Raw genomic sequence first — 7,875 nt, 5'->3', positions numbered from 1 at the left:
CTATAGAAACCAGAATAATCAAGCAACACATTTTTCTGAGTTGGAAATAAGAAAGATCCAAAACATTATTAAGTTATGAATGGTGATGGAAAAGGGCCAGGTGTGATAGATTGATGTTGGGCAAAAGAGCCAAGAACAATGGATTGCAAATAATACACAAGATTTTAGTACATTATGTAACTCCCCACATACCCGCCAAGTCACAGACGTGTTTCTTCAAAGGGTAATGTCTAAATTGTAAAGCCTCAGTGGGACTGAAGGAAAGGAAATTCTTGGCAAAGAGGATGCACTCCTAAGATCAAAGGTAAGGTGAGTGCTGGTATTCACTTTCCTGGTCCTTTACCTTACATATATCAGGTACTGACAGTGCTGGGCCACTTCAGCCTATCAGGATGAGGGCTGTCTAAATGGAGAATGACCACAAGGAGAGCAGCAGACTCACCAGTGATCTTTTTAGAAATTGCAGAAGTCTTCTGTGTAAATATATAAACACCAGACCCTCCTTTGGCTCCCTGCTTCCAGCATCATCAATTTCATCTGCAACATGGTACCCTACCCACACAGGAGTCTATCAACATCTATAGTGGTATTTTTCAACCACTAATGTGCATAAGAATTTCCTGGGAAGTCTGTTATATATTTAGATATGCGAGATTCAACCCTGGTGGTTCACTTCTTTAGGTTTGCAGAAGAACTCAAGAATCTGGTTTTTAGCCAGGTGTGGTGATTCATGCCTATAATGCCAGTGACTTGGGAGGCTGAGGCAAGAGGATGGCAAGTTCGAAGCAAGCGTCATCAACTTAGGGAGGCCCTAAACTACTTAGCAAGACCTTCTCTCAAAATAAACATAAAAAAGGCTGGGGGTGTGGCTTGCTGGTTAAATGCCCCTGGATTCAATTCCCTGGTACCCCCCCCAAAAAAAGAGTCTACATTTTTAACTGGACTTTTAGATGACTATACGTAGGAAGTCCTTAGACCTCAGTTTCAGAAACACTAGTCTAAGAAAACCATGCTTCCTTCTTGGAATTGCAATCCTTAAAAGTCCGGATAATATAGGAAGAATCCACTTCTTCCAGACTGAGAGGTACATGGAGCAAAAGTAAAAATAGATAAATATTCTTTTTCATTAATTAAAAAAATTGGTATAAAGGTTAAATTTTATGTCTTGATACTTGAATTGCCTTCCAAGTAATCCTTGAAAACCCAAAAGTCTCATGCAATCAGTCATCGTGACTGTACATGGGAGGCCACCATCCGATAAAATAGTAGTAGATATGAATGGACTTGAAAGGGATCAAACTTCACTATAAGTAAACCTCTTTGGAAAGCTAGGTGTGGTGGTGCACACTTGTAGTCCCAGCTACTCAGGAGGCTGAAGCATGAGGACTGATGGAGCCCAGGCATTCCACGCCAGCTCAGTCAACAGAGCGAGATCTCATCTCAAAACATAACAAAATTTTTAAAAAATTGTTTTTTGTTTAAGTACTCTTTGGTATCACACCAGAAAATGTTCATATGTACAATGGTCAAGTTCTCCTTTCTATTTTTTTTAAGATTTTATATATGCATTTATTTAAAAATATAAATATGGAAAAATAAAATTTAAAGACTAGAGTGGATGTCCCTAATCTCTGTACATTCAAGGCTGTATCTTGTCAAGAATATAAGACTCAAAGAGCAATGATGTGGTCAAAGCCCTCTTTAAGGAACAGAGTCCCCAGCTAGGCTTCCCTGCCCAACCTAAGTGTCCAGGGCAGGAAGTACCATCTCTGTTAACACCACCCTGTGGCTGATGTCACAAAAGCAGATGGTCTGCTGATCACTAAAACGGAGGCAGCACATAGCTGGGCTTGGCCTCTGGAGGGAAGGGAGGTGGCCCTCACTCAGCTGGGGGTGGGGGAGATAGGATCAGCACATGGGCCTCAGCCCAAGGAAGAGAGGGCTCAAGGCCTGGGAGAGGGCAACTGTCATGACCCCAACATGGCCTCAGCATGCTGTAGGGCAGATCCAGGGCCTGACCCCCATACACCTGTGTGGAGAGGAAGGGCCCAGCTTGTGTGGGACATAGAAACTGGCTCTGGGTATGGAGCCGCAAATGAAGGAATGGAGGGAGAGGCTGTGGCACTAGGCAGGTCATGGGAGTTTCAATACCCTGAGAAGCCCCCCACTTGGGGCCTGTGGGGACAAGTCTTAAGTACAGGCTCGCCCAAGTAAGTGAAGGCAGCTTTCTTCCCGGGATGCAGTCTGGCCTGGGGGTTTCTTGGTGAGAAAGTAGGGCAGCCCTAGTGGCAGTGCGTCAGGACCCGAGAATGAATGACAGGTGTCAGGAGCACACACTGCAGTCTTCTCCAGCAGCTCTAGGTCAAAGGTCCTCCTCTAACAACTTCAGGAAATGGTGCAGATGGTACTGGGGTTCTGATTCTTCATTGCTTGCTGCTTCTGAATTTCTTTCGAAATCCGTCTTTTAATTCCTATCAAGTACAGTTCTCGGTCAAACTTGCCAGCAGCTAGTGGAATGTTATCTCGGCCAGGCCTCACTTTCACCCGGAAAAGGCCATAGACGGGGCGGTGGTCAGATGTCTTAATCCCAGGGCAGGAAGAGTACTTCACAGGACAGATGTCGCCCTTATGGCGGCTTCTGTACAAGACCCGGTCCGTGTAGGAGGGGGTCCTCTGTTTGGAGGTGCTGTCATAGGTGTCCTTCCCAATGTCAAACTTGTATGATGGGAGGAAGTGGATGTCCGGTTCCTGGAAGCCCTTGAAGATGGACCCTTTCTTCATCTCCTGGATGAGCTGGTCATGCTGCAGCAGTGCCGGCACATCCACATCCAGACCCTGCTTCAGGATGGCCTCCACAGCCATGCGTCCACCACTTAGGCGGAAGTTAAAGTCTCCAAACCAGAACACCTCATCGAACCGGGTGGTGACATCCGCTGCACTGGAACGGTAGGGGTTGGTGTCTGGTACGTTCCTAGGCAGAGCCAGGGCTTGGATGGTTCTGGTGTAGTCCAGCAGCCGCTCGGCCACCTTCCCATCACCAGAGGTGAAGTGGGACGTGATGAAGAGGAAGGAGGTGCCGAAGAAGGTAAAGCTGACGCCCAGGGCCCCCTTGGTCTTGATCTGGGACACGATGCGTGTCGTCACCGTGGAGCACTCCACCTCTGAGCAGAACCAGATGAGGTCCCTGCGGATGAACAAGGACACGTACAGAACCCCGTGGGCTGCCGAGGACAGCAGCACGTAGCGGGGGCCCAGTGTCTCCTGAAGGCGTGTCTCCCATTCCCTCCTGTCAGAGCAGCCCTCCTGCACCCCAATGACATACAAGTCCTGGGTGTAGTCAGCCTCGGTGGGCAGCAGGAACTCATCCAGGCTTGGCGGGAGCTCCTTCTGGCCCTGCATGTTCCAGGTGGCCACAAAGAGGGCCATGTTCCGGTCTGGGAAGTACTGGGTCAGCTCATCTGCCCCTAGCAGGGCCCCACTGGCCAGGAGACTCCCCTCCAGGTAGCTCCTGCTCCGGACGTCCTTGGTGCGGATGGGCGCCAGGAGGCTGAAGAAAGACTTGGCTGAATGAAGGGAGTGGGTGTCACAGGCCAGGGGGCTCCGTGGCTGGGGCCCAGGCTGCTATGGGCCCGTACCAGCCTGGGCTGTGCGTGGTGCTTGTGGTCGGCATGCTCGGAGTCAACCTTGTTTGCCATCCTTGGGGAGTTGGAGGCCATGTTCAGATCCGGGGTGGGTGAGGGGGACACAGGATGGCCAGCCTCGGGGAGCTCCCAGCTGGGGCAGCCTACCTGTGCAGCAACTCCAGGGAGGTGCTGATCATTCCAGAGAGACAGTTACCCCATGAAGAGGGGCTTCCACCCTCACTGCCCACAGCCCTGCGGGGCTTGGGGATCTCCTGCAAAGATGTGCTCAGGCAGGGTGGAGGGCAACTGTGGGCCGGGGCCTGGGGGGGCCATGTCCTGCTCGGAGCCCTTGTAGGGGCTGGCCCCACCCTGGGTGGCCAGGTCCTCCTGGCTCCGTGGAAAACGCCTCCTTCTCCAGCCCTTATCATCTAAGGACAGGGTCCGCTCTAGCCTGGGCCTCGTGGGGGGCTGAGGGGTGGTGGGTTTTGCCCGGGCTTGGGGGTCCTCACTGCTGATTTTTGCCGGATCACTGAAAGAAGGCACGGGGTTCTTCTCAGGGTCCTGGCGGTGGGGAGTGGGCAGGGCCCCAGGGCTTGGGAGGAGGTCTTTGTTTGCTCCGGGAAGGCGTCCCTTGAGCATTCTGGCTTCCAGCTGCCCAGGAGCCTCTGTGTGACGCATGCACGTGGCCTTGGTCGGCATGGTGCAGGAGCCCTCACCCAAGCAGCCTGGCCCTCTGAGATAGCTCCTCCCTAAGTTGCCACCAACTCAAGTGTCAGGGACACAGTCGGTGGAGGTCACCGGGAGCAGAGGAAAGAAGCTGGGAGGCCCCTCTTTGGCCTGCTGGGGTGGTCCTTCTGGGGAGGGCAGTCCTGCATGGTTGGAGTCACCAAGGCCTGCGCCCGAGGGCCCACCCACCGTGCCGGGCGCGGGCCGGGGAGGGCGTAAGTTCTCCTTTATATATTAAAAAAAAAAAAAAAAAAGATCTTTGGAGATGTGAATGAATTCTAGACGGAGACATTGTCTTAGGATCATAATATAACCAACCAAAATTCAGAGATGACCAAAACCCCAGAAAACGAGGGATGTCCAATAAGTGTGTTCACTCCATTATTAATAGTAAGAAACTGTCCTAGTTTCAATCACACATTGCAATTATTTGATCTTCTACTATAATTGATTCAAGGAAACCTGTGGCTATCTGACATGTTTCAAGTGGGAAAAAACTAAATGGATTTTTTCATGGGACTTTCACACCATTAAAACAGCTGCACTTAGGTATACAACTAATAAATTATAGAAAGTCAATGCCTTTTAATTCACATGTTCATATCTCTAAGTACTGTAGAATAATTGGTTTGGTTGAATCTTATGAAAACACATGAATATCCATCCCATAACTATTTTTGATAAATCTGGCTTTCCATATAGGAAACAGAAATGTGTAAAGCATAGTTTTCTAAATGGAGGGCTTTTTAAATACAAGGGGTTATCTATTCCTGTTCTGCTCTCTTTGGTAGGCTTATTACTGGTGTCCTGGACTCCAGGCACTGTTATTCTGAGATTCTGAACACCTAGAAAATTGAAATTCTACCTTAGCCTGGCATTTTATCTTAAAATGCTTTTGTAAGAAATATGCTCTAGGGCCTGGGGTTGTGGCTCAGTGGTAGAGTGCTTGCATGTTCGAGGTACTAGGTTCAATTCTCAGTACCACATATGAAGTAAGTAAGTAATTAGTTATTAATTTAAAAAATGAAGGTCCATCAACAACTAAAAAATATTTTAAAAAAAAGAAATGTTCTAATAATTAATATATCCCAGACTGATTTCCAGTCCATAACTCTGCTCTAGACAAGTTTATCCCTCCTCCAGGAAATTTGAGGAGCAATAAATAAATGGCAACCACCAACTTCAGCCATTAATGAAATATCTCATTTAGCTGTTTTCTGTTATTACCTGGAATTTACCTTATAGACAGTATGATCTTGCTAATCCATCTCTGCAACAAGTTCACTTGCTATAGAGGAGAAAACTGGACATTTTCCAAGGTATATTGATATGTGTTTGCCTTTTTACAATAAGCACTCACCTAAAGCAGCTAGAGTGGAAAATTTTATTCACGATGGACACAGAAAAAAACTTAAGCTAAAAAAAGTGATGAGCTTTGCATAAGCGATTGGTGGTAAAATTGAGTCTACAACTCACAACTCCTGACCTGAATTTATAGCACTGTGATTCCTGGTCATGTCCATTATTTACCACTGAACTGTGTGCTACAATGAAATGCCTGGCTCCTAAGGTTTATAATTCAATGAGCATTTACTGAGTATCTGTAATGTGCCAGACATATACTTCAGTCATACAGATCAACAGCTCTTCTTGTTTTCAACATCCTCTAAGAGGGCCACAATAACATCACCTGTGCAGAGATGGACCACATTTTCTCCAAGGGTTTTTCCTAGTTGGGAATCAACTCTGTAGATAGTTTTCAGTATATATCAAGAAGGAGGAAAATTTACCCAGGTCATAATCAAGAAATTTTCTTAACTGATTCCCATTTTTATTTCTCCCATGTTTGGTGCATCCCTAACTTCTACATTGTGTGAATACTAGGTTGCCTAACAATATATAATAAAGGACTGTAATAATCAGAAGGCACATACTATGTGTCATAATGCTGACTTAAAATTATTTCTCTTCTTTGTTGTTTCAAAAGATTATTATAATTAAAAGGGATCTTATCTCTTACCATTTAAACCATTGATTTATATAATAGCACATGTTCAAAACTAGGTAATTATCTTTTGAGACAACGTCCACCATGTATGTATTTATGTATGTATATGAATGTATGTATATATATGTGTGTATGTGTGTACACAAACCTATCAAAAAAAGAACAGATGATGTCTAGCCTGTCTGGTCCTCATCTTCCAAGCCATTTCAGAAGAAATTGCTCTGACATACTGCAATTCTGATAATCACATCCATTTGTAAATAACTGGGAAGGTTAAAATACTTTTTCCAAGAAATTGCCCAAGAATGAAAGCTTTCCTCAAATATTTGCTGCAGTGTAGGATTTTATTTCAGAGGGTCCAAGTTCTACTTTTAAGAAAGTTTAGCACCTATGCTATGAAGTACTTTTTAAATTTTCAAAGTGCTTTCATTGTTTACCTTTGAAGAAGTACTCAACTACAACCAAAGAAGGAAAGAGAATAAAACTGCAGTTGAGGAAGTGGCTGAATTGAAATAGGACTATAGTGAACAACCTGAGATCTTACATCCATGTTATTATTGTGTTTCATTACTATAATTAAATACCTGAATCAAGGTACTTGTGAATAAAAAGAAATCTATTGATCTCACAGCTCTGGATACTGAAAGTCCAGACAGTACATCTGCTTGGTGAGGGCCAAATAGCAGATTGAAGAGTACAGATGGGAGGAAGGATTTTATCTTGAAACGGGAAGCCAGAGAAAGATCAGGGTCCCACAACACCTTAAAGGGCATAACTCCACTGCTCTTAAGGACATTCCACCAGGCCCCAACTCTTAAAGGTTATGCATCATCTCCCACCACCACACTGGACACCAAGCTTCCAGCATATGAACCTTTGAAGGACACACCAACCACACCAAACCTTATCAGTCAGGTCAATGATAAAGACAGAAATCAGATCCAGCACCTCTGACTTAGTCTAGAGGTCTTTACCTTGCACAAAATTATGATTTTATCCAAAAATTGACTAGGAACTATAGCAGGCCTGGCCTTCAGGCTCTGCCTCAATACTCTCCAGGGATAGATCACTCTTCCTTTCCCTATTCCCTGGTCTCAGTGCTTCACCATCTGGCTCCTACCAGGAGGTGAAGCCATCAGCCGGATCCTAGGAAGATGTTCAGAGTCTCAACCAATATCAATGTTATGGTACAACTTCAACCCAACCAAAAGACAATCCACATACTAAATCAGAAAAGATGTTTGAGAGTATTTGAGGCAGCTCTTGGTTTCCATGGAATGACTATTTGCACACTCTCAAGTATTTAAATTCTTTCCAAAAAAACAAAAAACCATTTTGGAGGGGCTCTCTTGCTCTGTAGGAACCCTAAGCATGTACCGATTAGGATGTTAATGTCAACAGTCCACTTGGAAGTTGATAGTAAAGAATATACAAGTGAACAAAACCGTGCAGACACACATGCATGTTCATCCATATATACCTCCTCATCCTACCTGTAACCGATGTCCACAACAGGGG

General features: G+C 45.6%; 1 pseudogene; it reads right to left on the bottom strand.

The window, feature by feature from the left end:
* Positions 1-1,633: 1,633 nt before the first annotated feature.
* LOC101967023 (phosphatidylinositol polyphosphate 5-phosphatase type IV pseudogene) lies at positions 1,634-4,519 on the bottom strand (annotated as a pseudogene).
* Positions 4,520-7,875: the final 3,356 nt, after the last annotated feature.

This window comes from Ictidomys tridecemlineatus, chromosome 16, assembly GCF_052094955.1.
Source record: "Ictidomys tridecemlineatus isolate mIctTri1 chromosome 16, mIctTri1.hap1, whole genome shotgun sequence".
In the NCBI taxonomy this organism is placed as follows: Eukaryota; Metazoa; Chordata; class Mammalia; order Rodentia; family Sciuridae; genus Ictidomys; species Ictidomys tridecemlineatus.
This window is presented reverse-complemented; position numbering and strand designations above follow the sequence as displayed.